This window comes from Pan troglodytes, chromosome 16 (assembly GCF_028858775.2).
Source record: "Pan troglodytes isolate AG18354 chromosome 16, NHGRI_mPanTro3-v2.0_pri, whole genome shotgun sequence".
In the NCBI taxonomy this organism is placed as follows: domain Eukaryota; kingdom Metazoa; phylum Chordata; class Mammalia; order Primates; family Hominidae; genus Pan; species Pan troglodytes.
In genome coordinates, this window is record NC_072414.2 from 5849369 (window position 1) to 5876388 (window position 27020).

Consider the following 27020-nt stretch of genomic DNA (forward strand, 5'->3'; position numbering starts at 1 on the left):
TAACAGTTGCTGGCAAGGCTCTGAGGAAAAGGGAACTCTTATACACTATTGGTAGGAATGTAAATTATTCAGCCACCGTGGAAAGCAGTTTGGAGATTTCTCAAAGGACTTAAAACAGAACTACATTTGACCCAGCAATCCCATTCCTCAGTATATTTCCAAAAGAAAATAAATCATTCTACCAAAAAGACACATGCACTTGTATGTTCATCACTGTGGTATTCACAAGGGCAAAGACACATAATCAGTCTAGGTGCCCATCAGCAGTGGACTAGATAAAGAAATTATGGTACATATACACCATGGAATACTATGGAGCCATAAAAAAGAACAAAGTCATGTCCTTTACAGCAACATAGATGCAGCTGGAGGCCATTATCCTAAGCAAATTAACACAGAAACAGAAAACCGAATACCACATGTTCTCACTTATAAGTGGGAGTCAAACATTAGGTACTCATAAAGATGGCAACAGTAGACACCAAGGACTGCTAGAGGGCAGATGGTGACAGCGGGGCAAGGGTTGAAAACTAACTGTTGGGTACTGTGCTTGTTACCTGGATGACAGGATTAATCATACCCCAAAGCTTAGCATCACACAATATACCCAGGTAACAAACCTGCACATGGACTCCCTGAATGTAAAATAAAAGTTGAAATTAGTCAAAAAATAAGGAAAAGTGGGCCTTCCCCGCCCCCCACACTTATGAAGAGTTAAGGATTTTGTGTTTATTTTAAGCCATGTTGAACTCAGCCCAACATATTGACACAAGGCAGGACTTAGTGCAGTGTCACTAGGCTTTAATTTTGTTGCCCTTTGGGCTAATAAAGTCAGGTTATCTCACTGGGCTGTTTCCTTATCCATTAAGACATTTGATGTAACTAAGTACCCATCCTATGGTGACATAAACTTTTTCTTATGTCATTGGAAAGTCCAGAATACCTGGTTGCAGGCAAGGTTTGATCTAGCAGCTTGACCTTGTTAGCACAGGTCCAGTTTCTTTCCCTCAGTCCTCCCTGGTATTATATCAGCTTCATCCTAAGGCTGGTTCAGGGAAGATATTCTGATGGTATATATTTCTGCTTTGGCCATGGAGGATTTATATTCGATCGTCAAAAGTCCTCATGTCCTATTTAAAGTCTAGTCATTGGAAAATAAGTTGATAAGGATGGACCTGAAGAAAATAAAGCAGCAATTTGTCATGACAAAGCAAGACTAGGAAGAGGCATTGGACCAGCATGACCAATTCAAGGACACGTTGATGATGTCTTCAGTGCAAGTGTTCTTCCCACGCTTGGGGGACCTGGCAGGGCTGCCTGCAGGGCTGCCTACAGGGCTGGTGTCCAGCCTGCTCTATAGAAGGCGAATTAGAGATCGCAATAACGGGCCAGCTTCCATGATGACCCTGGGTTGTAGTGATGTCTATGTAGAAATGAAATAAATGCATAATTAAAACCAAAGGTAGGCTTGCATTTGGGTTGAGGTCCTGGCACCTACGGAGGCCACAAGTGTGTCAGGGTGGAAGGTAACTTGGTGAAATAGGAAGTCACTGCCTATTGCCCACTCATGTCCCCACTGATGGAGTTAGCTGGGGGATCCCCTGGTGCAGACCCTGGAGAGGCATCACTGTCTTCCTTGTTCAGTGGGCTTGGGTCACCTGCATGAATTCTGAGGTTGGGAAGGTGTAAACATTTCCCTGAACACCTGCAGCCCAGCCGCCGTCTCCCTGGGTGCTTCAGTCAGCCGTCACGTTGGGGAGGCGTCATGTAAGGTGGTCCTTGTCTGAGTAGAGCCTGATTTTGAAAATGAAATTCATTTCCTTGCCTTCGTTTTCCAGATGAAAAGATATGTATTTGTGGTGTGTGTGTGGTGGGAGAGTAATTGGCTTTGGTTTTGACAAGGAGGACACCAGGGTCCTGTTCTGATACTCAGTTTTGGGCCCATGCGTGACAATTCTGTGTTTCTTTTCAGCATTTGCCAATACATTATTTTCTAGAGTCTCTCCCAGCATACGGAAAAACCCCAAATTCAAATTTGACTTTTCTCTTCGAGTCTGGTTGTGGCATGCTGAAGCTCCCAAGGCATGTAATGTAGTGAACAAGGTGGCCTCCAGGAGCGCTGTGGGCTCATGGGCCCCACCCACCCACCTCGCAGTGTGGGAGGATCCACCGAGTCACTGTCAGAGTGGGTTGGAGAGACCTGGCCTGGGGTCAGCTCTGTGGGCAGATGGGCCCTTTCCCCCACTGGGTGGAGGACGCTCCTTAGTAGCCCAAGACAGAACATTGCCTTCTCCCGAGAAACCCACCTCTGGGGAAGGTTAGGCCATGGGATCCGCGGGAAGGGTTTTAGGAGTAGATTAATGGGATTTGTGATCCCAAGCACCCAGGCCACTCTGTGGTCCCCACCCCTGGGCTTGAGTCCTGCTGAGGTATAAGTGGTGCTAGAAGACCCCTGCCCTGCCCTGCCCTGCCCTGCCCTGCCCCAGGAACCTGGCTTTCTCTGGGCTAATGAGTGTCCTCTCTGAAGGTATCCAGAGGCCGTGCAGACACTCACACTTTGGTGTGAGGCGTGCCCTCGGTTGATCAGTACACTGCTGTGGGGTGCACAGGTGGCAAGGTGGGGGATTCTGGGATCGGGGAGGCTAGTCTGGGTGTAGGGTCCTGCCCTGGAGGGGCTCACAGTGGGGTTGAAAGCAAGCTCTCGAGGCGTTATTATTCGGGACTCTGAGTGCCGGGCAATGCTGGGGGAGTGAGGGCAGGGGGAGCTGCAGGGGCAGGGCTCTGAGGGCTTTAGAACAAGAGCCGGTGTGTGTTTCCCACTGAGTACCTGCCGGCACCTCATTTATGCCACATAGCAACCCCATGACATAGGCTTATAGGGGACTATAATTATCCCCATTTCACAGCTGGGAGAACCTAGGCTTAGTGTCACAGAACCTAGGCTTAGCCACTGGGTGGCTGATACTGCCACCCAGTCCTGAGCCAGTATCAGCTTCCAGCCCCCTGACTCAGTCTCTCTGCTGTGGTTTCCTCTCAAGTGCCAGGATCCTTCCTGGTCCCGTTTCCAACTCAGACCAGTGGAGGGGCGCGCTGTGGTTACCACTCATTAGAAGAGAGGCAGGGTCTCTCTGTCTCTCTCTGGGTCTCCCCCACTGCCATCTCTGGGTGCTGGGGGAGCTGCTGTATCTCTCTCTCTGTCTATCCCTATCTCTCCTTCCACTGCCATCTCTGGGGGTTGGGAGAGCTGCTCTGTCTCTCTATCTCTCTCTCCCCCTCCCGCCCCACTGCCATCTCTGGAGTTTGGGGGAGCTGCTCTCTCTCTCTCCCCCATCCCACTGCCATCTCTGGAGGTTGGGGGAGCTGCTCTATCTCTCTCTCTCTCTCTCTCCCCCCACTGCCATCTCTGGGGGTTGGGGGGAGCTGCTCTCTCTCTCTCTCTCTCTCTCTCTCCCTCTCTCCCTCTCTCCCCCTCCGCCAACCACTGCCGTCTCTGGAGGTTGGGGGAGCTGCCTGGGATGCAGAGCGGCTTGGATTGGTGCTCCCTATGCCTCAGTGGTTGAGCTGACCTCTGTCCAGTCTGTACACATTGGATCCTGAGGCTGAGCTTGGGTGGCTGTGGCAGGAAGGTTTGGTGACATCACACCCTTCAGGCTTGTGTCTGTCTGAGCCAGGCTCTGACTGGCTGGGAGAAGAGGAGGAGGTGGGGTTCTGGGAGGCCCTGAGGCTGAGCACGGCTGCTGTGCTCTGTGGCTGCACTGCAGGGGCACGGGCTCAGCATGTTCTGGGCCAGGGCACACAATGCTTTCAGATCAGGCTCCAGCGCCCCACACGCCCCTTCACGCTTTGCACTTTTTGTCTACCAGCCAGAGGGCAGTGAATAATGAGAACAAACAGCATTGGGTCCAGATTTTCGTGGTCATTTTCCTAACAAGCCGAGGTCAGAGAGCACTGAAAGGAGGCCTAAGTGCTTCTGCCACCTCAGCTGACTGTTTTTCAAAAAGGAAAGCATGCGTGGGATGTGTGCATTAGGTGTTGCGGTGATGTCTGTTGTCAGATCATGGCCAGAAAAGGGGTTGTTTCAATTAAAATGGATTTTGGACTTCGTTTTTCTTGGAATGAGTAAATTGAGGGAAATAGCACATGTTGAGATTTTGGATTTCTGCTCTTAGAAAGGATTTAAAATAAGCGGTCTTCAGTAGTTCCACAGCGGATCTTCGAGACTGGTACAGATGGGGTCTCCTGGATGTAACGAGTTCTTGCTGCTTTAACTGGATCGGGTTGACTCTGTCTGACCAGCTCAGCTGGTTCGTTCTATGAAACGCACTTCTGCTTTCTGGAATCTGAAGGAAGGAGAGAGATAGAAGACAAAGAAGGACAGATGTGTTGGTGGCCAGACCCTGGCTTCTGAACAGTCCTTCCTGATGGCTTCAGGACCTGGGAGGAGCGGCGGAGCAGGTGGCTGCCCTGGGCTTGCCAGACACCTCCATTCCAGCAAGATCCTCCTGGGGGATGTGGTGCCCTCCCTGCCTCTCAGGCACAAGCATATGCTTGTTTGGCCTAAAAAAGTCTCCTTAATTAAAATTAATATCGTAATGCAGTAAATCCTTCTGCCTCCTCTTCCCCTGCCCAGTTACAATTCCCGGCGGCTCTCCAGCCCATAGAGGAGGCTTCTCAAAGTTTCCTGCCTCCTGGAGGAGAGAAGCCGTTCCCCGATCACCCAAAAGGACAAAGTACGTGCCCACTGTGCATCCTTGCTTGTCACTGCCCAACATCTGCAAACATTAACTAAAGTGCTGAGCCCATTCAGGTGTAGGACTCACTAGTTGGTTAATGTGACAGACAGCGTTTCCTGTGCCAGCGCTGGCTGGTCACTTCCTGTCATCCAGCACTCTTGAGTGTTGCAGTGGATGCCTGTTTCGTAGGAACACTCAGCCTGTTCCGTAAGAAGGAGCGCCACTTCTCAGCCTGTACTTAGCAGGTCACTACTGTTGGCCACTCTGCTTTTCTTTTTAAAATTTTAATTATTAAAAAAATTTTTTTTGAGAGTTTCCCTCTGTTGTCCAAGCTGAAGTGCAGTGGTATGATCTTGGCTCACTGCCACCTCTGCCTCCTGGGTTCTTGTGTCTCAGCCTCCCTAGTAGCTGGGATTACAGGTGTGTGCCACCACGCCTGGCTAATTTTTGTATTTTTAGTAGAGACGGGGTTTCACCATGTTGGCCAGGCTGGTCTTGAACTCCTGACCTCAGGTGATCTGCCTGCCTTGGCCTCCCAAAGTGTTCGGATTACAGGCATGAGCTAATGCTCCCGGTCCCCTTCTTATTTTTATGTTAGTCTTTGGAAACAATTGGCATATATTTTAGTCTCTTTAGGTTACTGTAACAAAATACCATAAACTAGGTGGTTTACAAACAACAGACATTTATTTCTCACAGTTCTGGATGTGGGAAGTCTAAGATCAAGGCGCCAACAGATTTGCTGTCTGGTGAGGGCTTCCTGGTTCATAGAAGGCCATCTTCTCACTACATCCTCACTTGGTGGAAGGCTCAGGAGAGTTCTCTGGGGTCTCTTTTACAAAGGCACAAATCCCATTAATCACCTCCCAAAGGCCCACTGTCTAATAGCATCACTTTGGGCATTAGGTTTTAACATGTGAATTTGGAGAAGGGCAGGCACAAACATTCAGTCTGTAGCAGCATACAAAAATGTAACAAGAATAATGTGATGAACAGCTAGGTATCCACAAGCTGCTAAAGGTAGAGAATACTACCATATTGGTTACCTATTTCTGTGTAACATATTATGCCAACACTTAGTGGTATAAAACAGTAAACATTTATTATCTCACACATAGTCTGTGGGCCAGGAATATGGAAGCAGCTGAGCTGGGTGGTTCTAGTGGAGGGGAAAGATGTGAGCTGGGGCACCTGAAGGGTTGACTGGGGCAGGAGGATCCACGTCCAAGATCGACTTCACCTGGCTGTTGGCTGGCAAGAGGGCTCAGTTCTTTGCCATATAGACCTTTCCACAGAGCTGCTTGATTGTCCTCACAACATGGCAGGCGGCTTCCCCCAGCCTCAGTGATTCAAGAGAGAGTATAGAGAGAGTAGAGAGGAAGCCGCCGTGCCTTTTATGACCTGGTCTCATTAGTCATACACTGTCATTTCTGCTTATGTCTGTTCACTAGAAGCAAGTCACTAAATTCAGGCTACACTGAAAGAGAGAGGAATTAGGTTCCACTCTTTGAAGGGAGTGTCAAAGAATATGTGGAGATATATATATATATATATATATATATATATTCTTTTTTTTTTTTTTTTTGAGATGGAGTCTCACCACTCTGTCACCCAGGCTGGAGTGCAGTGATGTGATCTCAGCTCACTGCAACCTCCGCCTGCCAGGTTCAAGTGATTCTTCTGCCTCAGCCTCCCAAGTAGCTGGAATTTATAGGCACACACCACCACACCTGGCTAATTTGGGTATTTTTAATAAGACAGGGTTTCACTATGTTGGCCAGGCTGGTCTCGAATTCCTGACCTCAAGTGATCTGCCCACCTCAGCCTCCCAAAGTGCTGGGATTACAGGCATGAGCCACCATGCCCAGCCTGTGGATGTATTTTAAAGCATCATAACACCATTGCAGCCAGAGCCCCTCCCCAGTTGCATCTTGTCTTTCACACAGAGGTAACTACTGTTGAAGTTTGATCCTTGTTTATGGCCTAGTACATGTATAAGTATTTCTATCCCTGTTAGTTCTGCATTTTATCTGTAAGCGTTATGTAAATGATATCACCTTGTATTTTTTTCTGTAGTGTGCCTTTTTTTTTTTTTTTTTTTTTTTTTTTTTGAGATGGAGTCTTGCTCTGTTGCCCAGACTGGAGTGCAGTGGCGTGATCTTGGCTCACGGCAAGCTCCACCTCCTGGGTTCAAGCGATTCTCCTGCCTCAGCCTCCCGAGTAGCTGGGATTACAGGCGCCCGCCACTGCACACAGCTAATTTTTGTATTTTTGGTAGAGACGAGGTTTCGCCATGTTGGCCAGGCTGGTCTCGAACTCCTGGCCTCAAGTGATCTGCCTGCCTTGGCCTCCCAAAATGCTAGGATTGCAGGCCTGAGCCACCGCGCCCATCCAGTGTGCCTTTTTTGCTTAACATTATGTTTGTGAGATTCATCCATGTGAAAACAGGTGGCTGTATTTCATGCATTTTCACTGCTGTGTGGTATTGCATTGTACAAACATAAGACTATTTGTCGTTCTCCATTGATGGATGCTTAGTTGGGTTCCTATGACTTGCTGCTACAAACAAGGTTGTCTTGAGTACTCAGGTATGTGTCTCTGTGAACGTGAGCTGGATTTGTCAGTATATTTAGCAAGGATTGGAATTGCTATGGGAGAGAGTACAGTAATCTTCAAGTGTACTAGAAACAGCTAAATTTTATTCCAAAGTGTGTGGGTGTCCTCATGAGTGGTCCCACTGACAGCGTATGAGTTTCCTCTTCTCCTTTTTCTTGACAGCACTTGGTGTTGTCAGACATTTTACATTTTTGTCTAATGCGTGAAAGTGCTGTCTACATGAGGTATTAATTTGCATTTCCCTGCGTGCCAGTGAGGCTAACATCTTTCCATGTATCTATTTTCACATATATATTTTTTCATATATTTGGTATTCTGTGAATGACTGGCCATATCTTTTGCACCTTTTTTTCTATTTTCTTATTGATCAATCTGATCCGTTGTTGAGTTTATGTACCATAAACATCTTTTTTCTTTTCTTCCTTCTAACATAATGTAGAAACTAAGAGTGTGGATTCTGGGGCCACATTGCCAGGGTTAAATCCCAGCTTCAGCACTTCCTGTGTGGCCTTAGGCTTAATCTGTGTGTGCCTCAGTGTCCTCATCTGCAAAATGGGATGATGGCTCCCCACGGTGGGCCTGGGAGGATGCGCAGGTTCGTATCTGTGAAGCAGTTAGTGACTGTCATAGTAAGCACAAGATAGACTAATGCAACCTAGTGTGCTGGGCCCTGTGTGGCCACACGGGGCTGTATGCACAGGCGTCACCATGGCCAGAGCTGGAGCTCAGATGTGTCTGAGAAGATTGGCAGATGCTGCTTCACTCTGGCTCCCGGTCTCCTGGGTGGCCCTGCTTCCATCCCTGAGCTGCCTGAACGGAAAACGAAATCCCATCCCCGCTCTAGGGGGTGCCTGGGAATTGGAAGGCATCAGGCTCCTCACAGCAAAAATAGAAGCCTCATTTGCTTAGGAGAGAACAATGACGAGGAGGCAAGCCAGCAGAGGCGGCCTTGGCGGGCTGTGTACACCCTCTGCTTGTCCCCGCACTCCCTGGGGTCAGACGTAGACGTGGCTAAGCTGCCTGCAGACCTTCTCTTCCCCTTCATCCTGGCCTGCAGTGGGCATCAGGGTCCATCCTGGGACGTGGGCTGTCTTGGCACCAAGTTCCAGTTCTTAATACCTCAGTGTCGCACTGTTCCCTGATTTCTCAAAGCCAGGCAGGAATTGCAGAAAACAAGGTCGGTTTAGTATCGAGAATCACTGGAGAGCCGTGTCAGAGCCCTGCTGAGAAGGGTGCAGGGAACTGTGTTCCTGTCTACCTGATGCTGTGGGCTGCACAAGGACAGACTTACTGAAGATTACAGCCCAGGGGGAAGAGGGCACATTTAGTGTCAACCCCACACAGAAGAAGTTAGCTCCGCTGGGCGCGGTGGGCACTTTGGGAGGCTGAGGCGGGTGGATCACCTGAGGTCAGGAGTTCAAGACCAGCCTGGCCAACATGGCAAAACTGCGTCTTTACTAAAAATACAAAAATTAACCTGTTGTGGTGGCATATGCCTGTAATCCCAGCTACTCGGGAGGCTGAGGCGGGAGAATTGCTTGAACCCGGGTTGGGAGAGGTTGCAGTGAGCTGCACTCCAGCCTGGGCAACAGAAACTCTGTCTTAAAAAAAAAAAAAAAAAGAACAAGTCAGCACAGCCCCACTGCAAGGAGCTCCTGGGTTTATTTAAGTGAGCCTCAGATAACTTTACATAAAAGCAAATGTGTAAAAAGCGATAAAGTCAGATATATTGAACATTTGTCCTGAGGGCAAATTTCTGAGCTCTAAAAGCCAGTTTGGTTTTAGATAACATCTGTGAGCCTGGAAACAGGCTGAGATACTCTATATCTGCACTCCCAACTCTGCCTTTGGCTGTGTGAGCCCCCATGGTCTCCTTGAAATAATTGGTCCCCAGTGGGTGAACTAATCACCCATGAAGAGTCTCCCAATTCAAATCTGGAGTAAAAAGTGAGGACTTGGGGGCAGAATGTTACTCATCACATGTGGCCCGTCACTGCTAGACTTGAAGGTAAGTTTCCAAGAACAGAGCTCTGTGACCATTTTCATGATAGCAATTTGTACATTATTACTAAGTAATTTTAATGCCGTGTTTACAGGCCACCTTCCCAAACAAAACAATTGTTTCTGGAAGTTAGACTCTTGAAGACTTAACTTTTAATCCAGTTTGTTCTCAAAACATTTGCACAAATGAGAGTCTTGAGGTTTGAGCTTTCTATTCTAAAGGCTCAGCTTCTTGCCCAGGAGAAAAATAATACATGCTCGTGTTTATAAATAAGAGTTATGGCATTGGAGTCCTTTACATTGCAGCCAGCCTAGGGACTCAGTTATTCAGAATTTAAACATTTTACTTGTAAAGAGCACTTTGGTATCCACCCCAAGGGCCCTCCTCTGCCTGTCTCAGCACCATCTCTGTGTGTCCCATCAGGAAGCAACAGACAACTCCCTAAGCCCCACAGTAAAAACGTCTCTCCTGGTCTGGGGGCGCATCCATCCCCCATGTCCCCAGTCCCATCCTGGGTGTTCTGGGATTCCAGCCACAGCTGTGGGGACACCGCCATCTCACTGCATCCTTCTTGCGGCAGCTTGGCTGAGCTACAGGGCCGGGCCGCTGGAGGCCTCCTTGTGCCGGAGCTCACCTTGTGCCGGAGCTCACCTTGTGCCGGAGCTCACCTTGTGCCAGGTGTTGAGCTCTGCCAGCTGCCCGGCCCCACTGTGAGGCTGCCCCGTGCAGCTGAGTTCGCTGGCAGCCCAGCCAGCCCACGAAGGCCATGTGAGTGTGAACCCCCATTACAAGCTTTCACTCATGAGATGGTGCTGATCAGTCTGGGGGATACCTGCCTTTCAGTATGGGCTGCAGCCATTAGGCTGGTACCAGGAGGAGCCAGGTCGAGCTGGCACTGGGGCGACACTCTATCTTTGATGCACCCTGATGCTTCCCCCATCCTGCTGACCATGGTGCTCAGCACAGACCCCTTCCAACCCATCCCAGGGCCTCTGCTCAGTGTGGCCAGAGCCTCCTGTCAACAAGTATGTCACTGCCTTCGGGTTATTATTGTTCACCAGATTCCACTTGCTCTACACCCCAGGCACAGTGCACCAGAGTTTCCCAAACCTGTGTGCCCAGTGCCAGCCCCTTAGCAAGTGCAGCGTTGCCCATTTCACTCTGGGAAATGCAGCCATAGCTCTGGGGCCAGCTAGAGGAAGGAGTGTGATTGTGCCTTCCCAGGACAACTTCCAGGTCTGGGAGTCTGTGATGTTGTGAGTGTTGCCTTAGCTTTGCTAAGAAAATGCTTAGGGAGATGGGTTCCTTCACCCATTCTTCCACTCATGTGCCTTTCTGGCTCCAGGGCTGGTGTCCCCTGCTTTGGAGGGGACGCTCACATGAGCTGCCCTATTGGGGGTCTGTCAAGTTTCTCTTAGCCTAAGCGGCTTCCTGTCTCGGGCTCCCTCCCCAGCCATTTGGGTTACCTTGGGTCCCTGAGGATCGCTTCTGGATCTTGGACCCCCTCACCAACTCCTGTGACATAATAATCAAAGGTAATCAGGAAATGTATGAATCATCTTCTTTAAGGAATATTTAGCATTTCTGCTCATTCCAGAGTCCCTGGAAGCATGGCATTTCAAAGGCTTGGTTAGATCACAAGTCCAATTTACTGCCAGAAATTTGCACGTAGAATAATACAGAGCCTATGATGGCAGTTGAAGTGGTATCCTGTGAGAAAATTAATTAGTCCTGAAACTAAATGCCAACAGCCTCAGCAAAATATTCATGAGAGAAGCGAACCTCGTGCGTGGTGTTTGAAGTCAGGCAGCTGAGGCTGTGTACTGGACGTGTTCTCTGTGGCTGAGTTCTGCTGTGGATTCTGGGCTAGTCTAGGCAAGGCCTGCCTCTCCTTCTGGACTGGCTCCCAGGGCTGGGGGCTCAGGGAGGCCCTGCACCCTATAGAAGAAGGGAGCCCCTGAGACTCTTTGGCCTTGTATTTGTGTGTCCCTCTGGGCTGCAGGGCTGCAGAATAAACCAGCTCCCAATCCTCCAAACAAAAATAAAGACCTGTGAATGGCTACACTTGGAGAGCAGAGTGTTTTGATATCATGGGGAGACCTATGTACTTAATTTACGGTCTGACGATTGAGAAGGATTTAATTGTTCCAAAAATGGTGAGAAAAGAGCAGGTCCCAGCCTTTCTGTCTGATCACAAACAGCCGAGGGGGACTGGGGAAGTGGCCTGGTCCTCACTGCCCCTGGAGGGGCAGGAAGAGGATGGAGTGATGTGCTTGGCAGATGCAGGAATGGCCAGGCAGTGGGAAAAGCCTAGGGTTTCCAAGCCATGTCTGATCCTCTGTGTTCCTTCTGCCTGCTGGGATGGAGCCCGCCCCCCAAATATGCCTGGCCCACTTATGACTCAGAGTCAGCTGCCCCCAGGGCCTTCCCGGCTCTCGTGACCTTGCTGGGCATGACTTTCAGGGGAGCCCTCTGTCCAGGAGACATAGGTCACTCGAATCACACAGCCGTGCTTTAGTGAATGCTAGCCAGGGGCCCTGGAGAGGGCAAGGACAGGACACTCCTGCATGGAAACGAAAATGAATATTTTTCTCTGCAGAAAATGAAAAGTGGGCTGGGTCCAAGTGGTAGGTGACCTGGCTTTTGAGCGAAAATGCTGCTGGGAAATGAGAGAAAAGAAACATGAAAAGAATGCAAATGAGGGTGGTGGACAGGGGCCCAGAGGCCTGATTCCTCCACCCTCCGCAAAGGCTGGGTGTGTGATGCCTATAAATAGACACTCAAAACCGGTTCTAAATGGAGTGAAGACATGGGCCTGCTTCCTCTACATAAGGTGCAGTGCTGCTGTTGCTCCTGGGCGGTGTGATGATTCTGTGCCTTTGTCGGAAGTCAGTGTGAAGCCTGTGGGGCTTCTGGGGGATGGACATGGATGAGCTCTGGCCTTTCTGGAGACTCGCAGACTCTGGGAAGGAGGCGGTGGGCGATGGGCAGGTCTCCTAGGGCTGGGAAACAGTCCTGAGACAGGCTCCGGGTTTCCTGAGGCGCTTCTGGGCCAGGAGCAAGTGGGAAAAGCTGGACTGCAGGGCTTGGTCAAGTGACAGCTGCCCAGAGCTGGAGTTTAGGGTGCCTGGAGAGGACAGGGGCTGGCAGGCCTGACTTTCTCACTGATCCACTTGGGGACACAGAGCCAACCTGTAACAGAGTGAGGAACTGAGGCCGCATTCCTGGACTCCCAGTGGAGGGTTCTTGCTGCTGGACTAACCTTTAGTTCATGAACTCACCCAGAAATTACTTATTTTTGGAGGACTGCAGATGGCGAGCTTAGGAGTGAAGAAGGGAGTACTATTTGATGCTAATGTGATTCCAGGCAACATTCTAGAGGTTCCCTTGCAATTCACCTTTCCAGCCACCTTTGAAGTAGTTATTGGCCAGTTTTATACACGATGAACCTGACAGAGATGGTGTGAAGGGATTTTCTGACGTTCACACAGGAAGCAAGCAGCCCACGCTGACTCCACTGCGGAAAGCGTGTGTGTGATTGACATGCTTTTTGTGTGGTGCTCACTTTGGGTGTGATAAAGAGGCCTCCTTGCAAAGGGCCAGGATCTGTGAAGCACCATGTTGCTTCACAGAACAGGCCGTGAAAAGCCACAGAAGCACCATACCCTGGGAAAGAAATGGAACAACGGTGCAAACAGCCAGTTTCCCCTGAGCAGAGGCAAGCAGGTTACGGCTCTGCAGCTCCCTTAACGGGTAGCTTGTTCAACATGGAAACATCTTTAGCCTCCTCAGAGACGTTGGGTCATCTCCTTTACATGGGGACCAGAAGTATCTGCCCTGGGCCATTTTGGGTGGAGGAAATTTCGTAATTATAACCCTCTGCTAGGGGTGTCTACCTAGGAAGTGAGAGCAACTGGCCGCTTTCTTAGAGAAGTGAAGACGCTGAGCAGACTAAACCTTTGTGATGAAGTCGAAGCCACTGTGTTGCCTGTGTCCTGTTTCCTTCCCCAGTGAATGGGGCTCTTCCCTACGACTGCAGACCCCAGGACCAGATTGCAGGTGCCCTGTCCAGCAGCGCAGCCATTCGTGAAGGGCTCGCAGCCTGGCCCGGCTCAACAGCTGATGCCCCCGGGAGGAGGCTGTATTACTATCCTTTTTGAAAGGAACACAGAAAGCCCTTTGTAACTTTGTCTGTAGCCAACATGGAGGGAGAGGCAGAATTCAGATGTGATGTTGCAGACAATTGAACACCCCTCCTCCTGTTCCACCCCAGCTTCCTGCCCATAGCCTTCTAATGCCCTTGCCCTGAATTCCTGATCCAACCCAAGGGCCTGGCCTTGAAACCCCCGAGCCTGCTGGCAATAGCTTCCTCTTCAGCCTTCCTGTGCAGAGCTTCCTCTATTCAGGGAAGTCTGAGACCTGGTGGCCTCTTTCTCATTCTTTTCATGAAACCATCCTGCCCAGGAGAAGGTGGGCTGAGACCCTGGGCATTGGAAAGGAGAGGTGGTCCTCCTTCCTCTCTTCACTTTCATCGCTGTTCTCTCCCCGCCCACCCCCATATGCACACCCTCCGCAGTCTGAAAGTGTCGTGAAGCACCAGCTCTGCAAACCCGTGGGGTCAAGCTTTGTTGTGGGAAAATACATATTCATGAGGGCTTTGAGGAGCCTCATTAAAATGCAGAGAGTCTCTCCTTTCAGAATGGTACATAAGCCATCTCTTTATTTGCCCAACACATTGTTCTTAAGGCAATAATTATGCGATGAATGGCTAAAGAAACATTTTAATTATTTGTTTAGGGTAATTTCTGATTATCTCATTAGAATTATAATCTGTCCACTTTTACAGGTGATTCAAAGCCTCATATTTACATTTTTATACTTGAAGGAGCTCTATGTGCGCACCTGTATCATTGCTGAAGTGAAAGTAATTTTCTCTGTTTTCTTCTGCTTTATTCCAGAAAGATTTGATCACCAGGAGATTTTTCGGGACATTACCAAACCACTCATTTTAGGTAAGAAATACAAGGCAGCATTGCATGGAATGAGGTTTTGCTTTTGCCATGTGGGGAGCGGACCGTTTCACTGGAGGGAAAATGCTACATTGCAGGCAGAGCTGGCAACTGCCGTGGCTCTTTGTTTTCTGGGATCCTGTGTGTGTGAGCTCGGGGAGTTTGAAGCTGGGGTTTGAGTCACAGCCAAGGAGTGGATGGACACTGGGGACGCTGCTGGCACTTACCTTGCCCGGAACCGACCTGCCCACCACCCAATGACAACACAGCAAGACACACACTCCCCATCTGTCCTCTCTTCATCATACTGGTGTTTCTGTAAACCATGGTCCTCACCAGACTCAGTCATTGATTTGTGTAACCCCTACCTAGGTTCCTAGTTACAGCGAAAGTAGACACATGTATATTGGCAACAATAGGTAGCACTTGAACCTTTCACTCTCCAGTGTGGGCAGTGGCTGGTCTACTTTGAGAAGGGACCAGCCATTGTGAGATACCAGGAAGCTGAGCAGAAGAAATCTAACTTTGATGAAAAGAGGCCTCCTCATCTTGCCAGGGATGGAGCGTGGTCCATCCTCCCTCCCTGTGCATGGAGCAGTATTGCAGCCCTGATGACACTGCCCCATGGTCAGCATCTGGCTTGCCCTTGCCCTGTAGGACTGGTAGGAACAGAGCCCTGGTGCCAGCCGAGTGTTCCACACAGGGGAGACTTGCAAGGGACAGGTTCTGCACTGCAGATGAATTGGCTGTCTTCTTCTGTGGCTGGAGACACACAAGGCAGCGGCTTTGTAGGGAAGCTGGTGTACAGGGTGGGGCGTGTTTGGAGAACGAGGAGCAGAGGGCATTGTTGCTAGAGTTAAAGAAGCAGAGCCAGGGATGGTCTTCATGTCCTGATGCCCAGAGCAGGCCTGAGCTTCTGATGGATTCTGGGGGTTCTTATGTATTCTTGAGAAGGAGCATGTGGTAAGCTTGGACAGGGAGGCAGTTCAGAGTGTTACATGCAAGGCAGCGGTGGCCTTGGGAACACCCCCCCTGCCCGACCAAGGCAAGGAACACTTTGTGTGTCCCAGTGTGGAATCTCTGTGCCAGTTGTGAGGGGACGGATGAAGACCAGCAGGGGTGAGGACGGGATTCTGGAGTGTCAAGACTCAGGTTCAGAATCACAGTTTTTCTTCCAGGGCAGCACAAGGCCACAAGTCTGGCTATTTGAAGCCACCCAAAAAGCCATTATTTGTAAAGCAAGGCAGCTTTATTGATTTCACTTTCTGCCCTGCATCTTTCCCACATTGTGGTAACCACTCACCACCCCTGTTCTGCTGATGAGGCAGGAATTCCCTTGCATCCAGTTGGGGAGCATTCTTGTCACAAATGTCCTGGATGAATTACACGGTGGCTCTCCGTGGAGGAAGCACATTCACAAGGCATTTAAGAGATGCAGGACAATCAGCCCTCGTGCATGAAACAGGATGAAACGTAGAAGAGCTGCGTGATTATTAATGGGTTTGGACATAAGCTGGAGTGTTTACTGAAATTTTTCTCAGTTGTCAGTTTTCAAAGTTTGTGAATGTACGTTTGTGCTCTCAACAGGCCTTTTCTGCTCTATTTAACTTTCTACTTAGGGTTGTAAACATACTTCAGCCGTAATGACATTAGATACATCATCCACTCTCAGCTCTGAAAATGCTGGAGATTTTGATTATCACCAGCAGTAAGGACAGCTTATGAAGGGAGATGTTACTTATGGAGACACAGCTCATGATTCCATAAAATTCCAGTCTTCTGGGAGCCCAGGGTTAAGCAGCTGCCTCAGCCCATCCACCCTCTAGGGACTGTCCACGGTGAAATTGGCTTCTTGACGTTTTCCTTATGGAACCTGGGGTGTCATTACATTCTGTTAGAGTCATAGGGTGGTTCTATTTATGCCTGTAAGGTATAAGGTATTTTTTTCTTCTGAGTCTAGAAAAGACCTACTGGAATTTTTATGTATCCTGAAATACTATTAGACGATCAAAATCAATTGCAATAGAGAAGGTGCTGGGCTCTCTTCCCAATTGCTCTCACCCATCTGCAGTGTAATAGGCCTATCATGTAAGTGAATATACTCATCACAATTCTCTGCAGCTTCCCAGCAGAAAAGCATATTCCTTCTCAGAGAGAAAGGCGGCAAGGAGATGGATATTTTTAAATGCCAATTATGCCAGAATGAGTCTCTGTGAGGAGATCTGTAAAGAGAAGAAAGGGCCTGGGTTTATTTATTTTTCTACTGCAAATGGAATCATTCTGTAGCTTCAGAATACTAATACCCGTGGTGTGCCTGATGTCTTTTCATAGGATAATTTGTGAATGTGCTTCCACTTACAGGAAAAGTTTGAGGCTCTTTCCTTATTCTTCTTCTTTTTTTTTTTTTTTGAGAATTAAACTCTAGGCCTCACTGTATCCTATGATAACCATCCTATAGGCCCTTGATCTGTAAAATGTGTGAATAATGAAATATATAAAATCAGCGATTATCCTGAAGGAACACAGAAAAGATTAATAAGCTGTATTTAAATCACGGCAAGTCTCAGAACATATATTAAGTTAGAAGACATCACGTCCTGAAAATGACGGGCTGATGTGATACTAGCATGTACCCCAGTATGGATGCATATAAATGCTGTGTAAAACCTAGCCCAAAGTGTTCTTTAAAACATAAGATCCAAAGAAAGGCATGGAAATTCCAAGCTATGAGACATGAAGAGAAAACACAAAGCCAGAGCACTAAGGGAGGAGGCCATGAGACCCCCAAGAAGTGAGGTTCCTGATGGAGAGCCAGGATGATGAAGACTGTGCGACATTTGTGCAGGGAGAGACACGGCAATGGCTGGGACAGGGTAGCAAGGCTAGGAGCAAGTGCTCACATGTATAGGAAGCCAGGAGGTGGCAGACGTGTGTTATGGACCAGGTGGGATGTGATGCAGGACAGCTGGTTGGCCACATAGGAAAAGAGAAAAGATAAAGTGAGATCCCTACCTCACAGCACATGTACCAGTAAACGGCCATAGAATTAAAGGCCTATGCCGGGCACGGTGGTTCACACCTGTAATCCCAGCATTTTGGGAGGCCGAGGTGGGCAGATCACCTGAGGTCGGGAGTTCGAGACGAGCCTGGCCAACATGGCGAAACCCCATCTCTACTAAAAATATAAAAAATTAGCTGGGTGTGGTGGCGGACACCTATAATCCCAGCTACTCGGGAAGCTGAGGCAGGAGAATTGCTTGAACCTGGGGGGCGGAGGTTGCAGTGAGCGAGATTGTGCCACTGCACTCCAGCCTGGGTGATAGAATGAGACTCCATCTCAAAAAAAAAGAAAAAAAAAAAGCCAAAATGTAAAGACAAAAATGTTAAAATACATAGAAGGTTTTTTCTATCTGCTCGAGTTGGGAAACATACACACATCATAAAAGAAAAGATGGATTAATCAAACATCAGTATTAGCAACTTCTTTAAGAGAACTACAGGCTGGAATAAATATTCATGATGAATTTACTGTGAGAGATTTGTATTCTGTTTCTATCAAGAACTCTTTCAAATTAATTTTAAAAAGACAATAGAACTGAAAAATGAGCAAATACTTTGAAGAAGAAAAAATGAAAATGTCAAATAGACTAATGAACTCTGCCTTGCTCCTAATCTGGGACCTGCCTGGGAGACCATGAGATGTTGGCAAATTAGAAAGTCTGATAATCGAAGGGTTGCCCAGAGTGTGAAGCAAGAGGGCCTTCATGTCCTGTTTATCACGGGCAAATTAGTAAAACCCCTTTAGAGAACAATTAGGTGTTATCTGGTAAGGTTGAAATGTGGATCCCCCATGACCCAGCAATTCTGCTCATGAAAGGGATTCAGTGTTGTATTAGTTCTCTCGAAAACAGAACCAATAGGATCAGTTTATCTTAGAGTTTATGTATCAATCAATCGATTGATTGGTCAATTGATATAAGGTATTGGCTTGCATGATATGGCATCTCGGAAGTCTCGCAATCTGCCATCTGCAAGCTGGAGACCCAGGGAAGACAGTATTGTAGTGCAAAAGCCTGGGAAGCAGAGAACTGGTGCAGATTCCAGTCCAGGCCGAAAGGCCTGAGAACCAGCAGCATGGAGGGCAGAGAAGACCAATGTCCCAGTCAAGCAGTCAGGCAGAGAGTGAATTCAACCCTCCTCTACTGTTTTGTTCTATGCAGGTCCTCACTGGAGTGGACGATGCCCACCTACACTGAGGAGGGCCGTCTGCTTTACTCAGTCTGCCAATTCCAATGCTAACCTCTTCCAGAAACACCTCACAGACTATCCAGAAACAGTGTTTAACCAGACGCATGGGCACCTTGTGGCCCAGTCAGGTTGATACATAAAATTAACCATCACAAGTGGGTCACAACCAGCATTTTCTACAAATATGAACCGGATTGGAACAGAAGATATCAGAGTTTGTTCTGCATAGTGAATGATAGTGATCCTGAGAAGGGGGACTTTGAGGGGATGGGACTGACAGCGATGGTTAAGCCTGAATGGAGGTTTGCTACATTGTTTTCTATACTTCTGTGTATTTGCAAAGTTAAGGAGAAAAGAAGTTGTGGTAAACCCCTGGATGTAGGCACACGGACCCCAGTGTTCTGTGCTGTGGGTCCCTCTGATGGAGCCGTCTTGCTCCCGTCTTGCTGGTTCATCCTCCACCTTGGCTGACTACCTGGCCTCACCCTTGTACAGGTGGTTCTGTTTGTCTCTTCATTGAAATGGGTGGGATTTATTGATTTATTTAGAGACAGGGTCTTGCTCTATTGCCCAGGCTGGAGTGCAGTGGTCTGATCATGGCGCACTGCAACCCTGACCTCCAGGGCTCAATCAACCCTCCCTCCTTGGCCTCCTGAGTAGCAGGGACTACAGGCATGTGCCACCACACCCAGCTTATTTTTATGTATTTTTTTATAGAGGTGGGATTTTGCCATGTTGACCAGGCTGGTCTTGAACTCCTTGGCCCCTAGAGTGCTAGGATTACAAGTGTAAGCCATCATTCCCTGTGTGAAATGAGTAGGATTTCTGAATGAGCCAGGCTTTGCACGTTGACCTGGCTCTGCCTCTTGAACTGCTGCCTTCACATGGGAGGCTCCTTCTGGCCCTGCCTGTGTGGCTGATTCCTCTCTCAGGTGCTTGTCTTTATCTTCACAGATGAGGCTCATGGGCTTCACTTTTTGGGACCTTAGGTGGACATCTGAGTCCACAGCCCTCCTGCCTGGCTTCTGTCTCTGTGGATTTGCAGGCCTGCTTGTCCCGTATCCTCCAGTGCCCAGCCCAGTGCCTCATGTACAGTGGATGCTCAAGAAGTGTGTAGTCATCACATAGCTCTAGTTTCTTATTTTTATTTTTATTTATTTATTTTTTTTGAGACAGGGTCTCACTCTGTCACCCAGGCTGGAGTGCAGTGGCATGATCATAACTCACTGCAGCCTTGAACTGGGCTCAAGCAATCTTCCCACCTCAGCCCCCTGAGTAGCTAGGACTACAGGTGAGTGCCACCATGCCCAGCTAATTTTAAAATCTTTTGTAGAGAGGGCATTTCACCATATTGTTCAGACTGGTCTCGAACTCCTGGCCTCAAGTGGTCCTCCCACCTGGGCCTCCCGCAGTGCTGGGATTACAGGCATGAGCCACTGCCCCTAGACTTTAGAAATGTTCAGAAGCTCAATTTCCCATCTGCAAAGTGAAGACTCATGAGTTGGGGGCGGGTAGATTGTGAGAATGAACCACATAATGAAGAGGGGATGTGTAGCACATGTGAGTTTTCCGATCTTGCTGGTTTCCTTCGCTGGAAGAGGCAAAGAGAGGACAAGGAGCTGGCTGTTACTATTTGCTTGCAGACTTGGTGTGTGCTTTCAAATTGGAAGCTCCTGCTCTGACACCTAGTTCTTTTTTGTTTCAAGTTGTACTTTAGAAGAGAAAAAAATTCATCAACACCCTTTTTTTTAAAAGATGGAAAATGGGTTAAGAAAGTAGCACGAGGAACTGTGAGCCCAACATAATTAGTGTGATGAAAGAGAAGTTAGCCGTTTCTGTATGTAACTTTTGATTAATGATATTCAGCTCTAATTAATTATGTCCAATTCTAATTAATGACATTAGTGTGCAAGCCGGCATTCTCAAACTATGTTCTGAGGATTCCCAGCGGATATTCTTGAATATAATAGTCCCCGGTCACATTAGGTTGGGAAGTGCTGTCTGTACTGCCCGTCTTGGACACTCCCAAAGCACCATATAAAAGGCCTTCAGAAGTCCTGCAAGAAAGGGAACAATTTAAATTTCTTTTAACCTGTCATTTCCCAGACTGACTTTTACCATGTGTGCTGCTAGGCATATACGGACATGCTAATTTAACCCTCATACCACAAGGTGTGCTTGGATGAATTGATGAGCAATGTACATGTCATGGAGACGTTTTCTAAGTCTTCCAGAGTCATAGCAGGGGTCTCCTGTATCGCAGCAGAGCATACTGCAAAGAATTGCATTTCCATACAGTCTAGGGCTGCTGTGAACTAATCTCCTTTCTTGGGCAAATCGCTTAATCTCCTTCAATCAGTTCATACATCTGCAGAGGAAAGGGTGATGGCATGCCACCCTGGATGGTGGGAGGACTCCTAGCAGTGGTGGCTGTTACCATCTCATAAGAAACCCTCATTACAAGAAAGTCCACGTCATTTGCCATGTGCTGGTCTCGGGGGGTCAGCGAGTGGGGGGCTGCAGGGAGAGACCACCAGTTACCTCCTGAGCCTCACGTGTGGGGTACACTGTGTTTTGTCCGTTGTTGGATTTGTATTCATTGTTCATCTAAAAGTGATTATGTTGAAAAACAGAATGGTGGCAGACAGGCATGTTTGGCATGGGTTAATGCGAGGCTGGAAAGAGAGCCCCTGACCTTCAGTTCGAGAATCAGCCACTGCAGGAAAGGGTGACGTCTTGGTGGCCGCATACTGTGAATGTCAAGGGAGACGAAGAGTGCACCCTGGGGAGGGCGGACTCATCAGTCCAGTGGGTTGTCCAGGAGGGAGTGAGGGTTGATCTTTCATCTCGAAGGATGAATATACATTTCTGCGAGAGAGGGGGAAGATGGGCGTTCCAGGCAAACAAGCATGTATATATGACTGAAGCGTGGACAGAGGAAGCAGCGTGGCTGGTCTGGGAATGGAATTGTTTGATCTGGCTTGATAGAGGAGCTAGGGGGTGAGGTAGAAGAGGTGGCAGAGGCCAGCTTGACCTGTGTAGATGGCTTGGGAGAAGCCCTGGCAGGTCTTTGTTGGAGGGCTGACAGGAAGGGATATGTGCTTTCCATAGTTGACCTTGGAGGGTGCAGCATGGGGTGGAGGCCTGTGCACCAGAGGCTCCTCATAGAGTCTCTACAGAGAGATGACCAGGCTAGCGTTTTCATGGCATGGAGGTTGTCTTCAGAAACTCGCTTCAGAATCTACTTAAGATGAGTCAAATCTACCCTCCAAAGAACATCTGCTGCTACTGGAGATAGCGCTTCAAAAGCTAGTGCAGGTGCTGAATGTTTTTCCACCATGAGGGTTCCTTCTGTGCATCAGTTAGTCTAGACTTTTGCTGTTTGAGGAAAGAGGCTCAGAGTAGTTAAGCCACTAGCTCCAGGTCTCATAGCTGGCTGATAGGACATCAACCTGCGGAGTCTCTATGGAGGTGGCATAGTTTCAGTGGTGCACTGAAACAGTAGGGGATGGATAGGAGAAAGGCTTGGTCTATTAGTCAGGTTGAGCCAGAGAAGCAGTAAGGAATGGATATGAGGAGATACATTGTGAGGAATCTGCGCACGCGGTTTTGGGACCTGGCCAGGCAAGCCTGAAGCCCGCAGGGCAGGCCATGGGGAAGGGCAGGCTGGAACTCCCAGGCATGGCTGCAGCTGCAGTCCACAGGCAGAATTTCTTCTTCCTGAAGGAAGCCTTGGCTCTACTTTTAAGGTCTCCTGACAAATTGATCCAGACCCAGACAGATTGTCTGGGATGATCTCCTTTCTAAAAGTCAACTCATTATGGACTTTAATGACATGGACAGAAGACTTTCACAGCAACGTCTGGAAGAGTGGCTGATTGCCTAGCCAAGTCAGTACCTCAAAAAGACCACACTCTTGATAACACGTGGGGGCTCCAGGACCAAAAGCTGGTGCTGCAGATGCGTGGGGTGGCAGCATTGTCACTTCCTGTCTCCCACTAACCTCAGGGTCACAGTGGGCTGGTGGCTGTAGCATGCTCCACACCTGCTCTCAGGGATGCTGGAGGGAGACTGAGGCCCAGGCTTTTGTCTTGGAGACTTGGGATATGTCTAGGATCCCTTCTAAAAGCCAAGTTCTAGACAGAATCTGGCCTTTCAGGGTTGGAGAGACCCCACGTGGCTTCTGAGCAGACTTCCTTCCTGAGCTCAGTCTTGGAAGTGAAGGTCTTACCCCTGGTTGCCCCCTTCCTGTGACAGAGGGCTCTTTGCCTCTTTGCACTCCATGCCCCAGAGACAATCAGTGCTGGGGACAATTTTGTCAGAAATCTATTCCCAGCCCTAGCTTAGCCTAGTGGCACTCTCAGTCCTGAAACCTAGAGGCCATTTCCACATTGGTGTAGCACCGTGGTTCTCAGACTGTGTTTGCTATCAGGATCACCTGGGGAACTTGGTAAAAATACAAATGCAGGTCATATTCTGCTTCCTCCATCCTGGGCCTCTGTGTTCTTTATTAGCCTTCTTGGTGGTTCCGACCTACATCAAAGTTGAGGACCACTGGCATAACGCACGGCTGCTCGAACTCCAGTGTGCGCCGGAATTTCCTGGGGATCTCATTTATTTTATGTTTATTTTTTGAGACGGAGAATCACTCTTGTTGCCCAGGCTGGAGTGCAGTGGCGCGATCTCTGCTCACTGTACCCTCCGCCTCCTGGGTTCAAGCAATTCTCCTGCCTCAGCCTCCCGAGTAGCTGGGATTATAGGCACATGCCACCACGCCTGACTAATTTTTGTATTTTTAGTAGAGATGGTGCTTCTCCATGTTGGCCAGGCTGGTCTCAAACTCCTGATCTCAGGTGATCCACCCGCCTTGGGCTCTCAAAGTGCTGGGGTTACAGGCATGAGCCATCATGCCCGGCCAGGGACCTTGTTTAAATGCAGATTCTGATTCCATGGTTTTTGGTGGATCCTGTGATTTTGTGTTTCTAACAACCCCCCAGGTGGTGCAGATGCTTCTGGTCCTCAGACCACATCTTAAATAGCAAAGGCATAGATAGGGGCTGAAATTAAACACTTAAGAATTACCCAGACTTGCATCGGAATTCTGCCTCTACCACTTAACTGTCTCTGTGTTACCCTGAGCAGATTGCTTGATCTCTCTAAGCCTCGATTTCCTTATCTGGACAATGGGAATAATGTGCCTTTTTTGTTTTTTTGAGGTAGCATCTCTGTCTGTTGCCTAGCGTGGAGTGCAGTGCTGCAATCTCAGCTCACTGCAGCCTCAACCTCCTGGGCTCAAGCAGTCCTCCCACCTTGGTCTCCCGAGTAGCTGGGACCTCAGGCACACACCACCACACCCAGCTAATTTTTAAATTTTTAATTAGAGACAGGGTCTCATTGTGTTGCCCAGACTGGTCTTAAACTCCTGAGCTCAGGTAGTCCTCCCTCCTTGGCCTCCGAAAGTGCTGGGATTACAGGCGTGAGGCACTGCTCTTGCTGCTTTTTAAATAAAAATTGCTGGCCGGGTGCAGTGGCTCACGCCAGCAAATTCCAGTGCTTTGGGAGGCCAAGGCAGGTGGATCACTTGAGGTCAGGAGTTCAAGATCATCCTGGCCAACATGGTGCAACCCCATCTCTACTAAAAATACAAAAATTGCCTGTCGTGGTGGCAGACCCCTGTAATCCCAGCTACTCGGGAGGCTGAGGCAGGAGAATCACTTAAACCCAGGAGGCAGAGGTTGCAGTGAGCCGAGATCATGCCACTGCACTCCAACCTGGGCAACAGAGCGAGACTCTGTCTCAAAATAAATAAATAAATAAATAAATAAATAAATATTGCTTTGACAGTTAGAAAAGAAAGAGTTTAATACCGCAACATAATAAAGACCATACAGGCAAAGCCACCAGCCAGCAGCATACCCAGTGGTGAAAAATTGCAAAGGCTTTTCCTCTTAAGATCAGAAACAAGACAAGGATGCCCCCTTTCACCACTTCTATTTAAGATAGTACTAGAAATTCTAGCCAGAACAATTTGGCAAGAAAAAGAAATCAGAGGCATCCAAATTGGAAAGGAAGAGGTGAAATTTTCTCCCTTTTCACATGTCATGGTCTTATGCAGTATGTAGAAGGCCTTAAAGACTTCACACACACACAAAGCTGTTATAACTAATACATGAATTCAGTAAAGTTGCAGGATCCAAAATCAACACACAAATATCAGTTGCATTTCTATACACTAACAATGAGCAATCTGGAAGGGGAGTTAAGAAAAAAATTCCATTAACCAAGGAAGCAAAAAAATTATACACAGAAAACTACCGAACATTGCTGAGAGAAATTAAAGAAGACACCAGTAAATGGAAAGACATGGCATGTTTTTAGATTAGAAGACAATATTGTTAAGATGTCAATACTACCTATATTAGTCCATTCTCATGCTGCTAATACAGACATACCCGAGACTGGGTAATTTATAAAGGAAAGAGGTTTAATGGACTCACAGTTCCACATGGCTGGGGAGGCCTGACAATCATGGTGGAAGACGAAGGAAGAGCAAAGGCACGTTTTACATGGCAGCAGGCAAGAGAGCTTGCGCAGGGGAACTCTCATTTATAAAACCATCAGATCTCATGAGATTTATTCACTACCACAAGAACAGTGTGGGGGAACCACCCCCATGATTCAGTTATCTCTACCTGGCCCCACCCTTGACGTGAGGATTATTGCAATTGAGGGCAAGATTTGGCGCGGGACATAGCCAAACTATGTCATATCCAAAGCAATCTACAGATTTATTGCAATCCCTATCAAAATCCCAATGATGCTTTTGGTAGAAATAGGAAAATTCGTCCTAAAATTCATATGCAATCTCAAGGGACCCTGAATAGTAATAGCAATCTTAAAAAGAAGGACAAAGTTGGCGATCTCACACTTCCTAATTTCAAAACTAGCTACAAAGCTGTAGTCATCAAAACAATGTAGTAGTTGCATAAAGACAGACATACAGACGAAAGGAATTGAGTAGACAGCCCCCAAGTAAACCCTGACATATATGGGCAAATGATTTTTTGACAAGGATTTCAAGGTCATTCAGTGGGGAAAGGATAGTTTCTTCAAATGGTGTTGGAAAAACTGAAAACAATATAAAAACAACACAAGACAATACAAAAATCAACTCAAAATAGATCAAAGACCTGAACATAAGAGCTGAGACCATAAAACTCAGAAGAAAACAGGTGCACAACTTCATGACATTGGATTTGGTAGTGACTTCTTGGATGTGACACCAAAGGCACAGTCAGCAACAGGAAAAGATAGGTAAGTTGGACTTCATCTAATATAAAAACTTCCTCAAAGGACACAGTCAGCAGTGAAAAGGCAACCCAAGGAATGGACGGAAATCTTTGTAATTCATACATCTGATAAAGGGTTAATAGCCAGAATGTGTGAAGAATTCTTAGAATTTAACATAAAAAGAAGCCACCTGATTAACAAATGAACAAAGGGCTTGAATAAACATTTCTCCACAGAAGATAGACACATGGCCAGTAAACACAGACAAACGTGCTCAGCATCACAAATCGTTAGAGAATTGCAAGTCAAAATCACAAGATACCACCTCACATCTATTAGGCCGGCTATTACAAAACAAAACAAAACAGAAAATAAGTGTCTGTGAGGATGTGGCAGAATTGGAACCCTTGTGCACTTTAGGTGGGAATGTAAATGGTGCAGCCCGTCGGAAAACAGTATGATAGTTCCTCAAAAAATTGAAAATAGAATTGCCGTGGAATCTAGGCGTGGTTTCACTTCTGGGCATATGCCCAAGGGAAGTAAAAAGCAGGGGCTCAAGGAAATATCTGTACATTCATGTTCATGCAGCATGATTCACAATAGTTAAGGGGTGGAAGCAACCCAGGAGTCCATTGGCAGATGAATGGATCAACAAAATGTGGTGTATACATAGAATGGAATATTATTTTGCCTTGAAAAGGGAGGAAATTCTGACACATGCTATAACATGGATGAACCTTGAACCTTGAGGTCATTATGCTAAATGAAGGAAGCCAGATAGAATAGCACAGATCCTGTGTGGTTCCACTGACATGAGGTACTCAGAATAGTCAAATTCATGGAGACAGAAAGTAGAATGGTGGTTGCCAGGGGCTAGAAGGAGAGGGAAGGGGGTTAGTGTTTAATTAGGACAGAGGTTCAGTTTTACAAAGTGAAAAGAGTTCTGGAGATGGATGGTCATGATGATAGCACAGCAGTGTGAATGTACTTAGTGTCACTAAGCTGTATTCTTAAAAAGGCTTCCAATGGTAAATTTTATGTTATGTGTATTTTACCACAATTTTTTTTTCTTACAACAGAAAGGACTCAACACCATATCTAGTAAAACACACACTGAATGTT

At 47.7% G+C, this 27020-nt stretch overlaps 1 protein-coding gene across 10 annotated transcripts in view; it reads left to right on the forward strand.

Moving 5' to 3' along the window:
- APBA2 (amyloid beta precursor protein binding family A member 2) overlaps positions 1-27020 on the forward strand; it is a 196003-nt gene that overhangs the window by 59670 nt on the left and 109313 nt on the right. For 9 of the 10 annotated variants that reach the window (XM_009428696.4, XM_009428697.4, XM_016927844.3 and 6 more), the window contains exon 2: positions 14310-14363. The gene's annotated coding sequence lies outside the window, so the exon portion shown is untranslated. The remainder of the gene's footprint in view (positions 1-14309; positions 14364-27020) is intronic. The other variant, XM_009428693.5, reaches the window with a different exon arrangement.